At 48.8% G+C, this 945-nt stretch overlaps 1 pseudogene; it reads right to left on the bottom strand.

Moving 5' to 3' along the window:
• Nucleotides 1–211: 211 nt before the first annotated feature.
• On the bottom strand, nucleotides 212–700 carry LOC114626430 (annotated as a pseudogene).
• Between the last annotated feature and the right edge of the window lie 245 nt (nucleotides 701–945).

Genomic DNA, 945 nt, shown 5'->3' with positions numbered 1-945 from the left:
TATTTGTCAGTTTTTCTTCCTAGAATGCTTCAGGTGATAGGAAATTTTCTTTTCCTTTTTTTTTTTTATCTTGTGTGGTTGTGGTATTTGTGTGTGTGTGTGTGGGGGGGGTGTTCAGTGTTCCTTTGGTTTGGTTTGGCTTTGGTTTTTAAAGACAGAGGTGGTTTTTTTGTTGTTTGTTTGTTTGTTTTTGCTTACACAATGCAATTTATTAACAGAAAATAATTTGAGAAGTCCTGTTCACAGATGGCGACCACGACGACCCCCCCTTCCTTCGAGTGCTGTCCGAGGGGATGGGGGTGACATCCTCAATCTGCCCAATCTTCATCCCAGAGCGAGCAAGAGCTCTGAGGGCTGACTGGGCTCCAGGTCCAGAGGTCTTGGTCCTGTTTCCTCCTGTAGCCCGGAGTTTGATATGCAGGGCAGTGATGCCCAGCTCCTTGCACCTCTGGGCCACATCCTGGGCAGCCAACATGGCTGCATAGGGGGAGGACTCATCTCGGTCAGCCTTTACCTTCATTCCGCCAGTCACTCGGCAGATGGTTTCCTTGCCAGAAAGATCGGTAACATGGACAAAGGTGTCATTGAAGGATTCAAAGATGTGGCAGACACCAAATACATTCTCTCCTTCAGCCACCTGAGGTCCAAGGCTGATGACCTGTTTTTCCTTCTTTTCCTTCCCCTTGCGAGGTGCCATTTCTGAACGTCATCTCCAGACTCCTCCACCGGAAAGAAAGCCAGAGTTTCTTTGTATGGCTCTGGCTGTCCTGGAACTATCTCTGTAGCCCAGGCTGGTCTCACAAAGATCCATCTGCCTCTGCCTCTGGAATCCCGAGATTAAAGGCGTGTACCCCCACAGCCCCATATGTTGGTCTGCTTTTTAGGGTGGGATCTCACTCTGCAGTCCAGGTTATCCTGAAAGTTATTATGTAACCCAGGTTGGCC

Source organism: Grammomys surdaster, unplaced genomic scaffold, assembly GCF_004785775.1.
Source record: "Grammomys surdaster isolate TR1022 unplaced genomic scaffold, NIH_TR_1.0 235, whole genome shotgun sequence".
Classification (NCBI taxonomy): domain Eukaryota; kingdom Metazoa; phylum Chordata; class Mammalia; order Rodentia; family Muridae; genus Grammomys; species Grammomys surdaster.
This window is presented reverse-complemented; position numbering and strand designations above follow the sequence as displayed.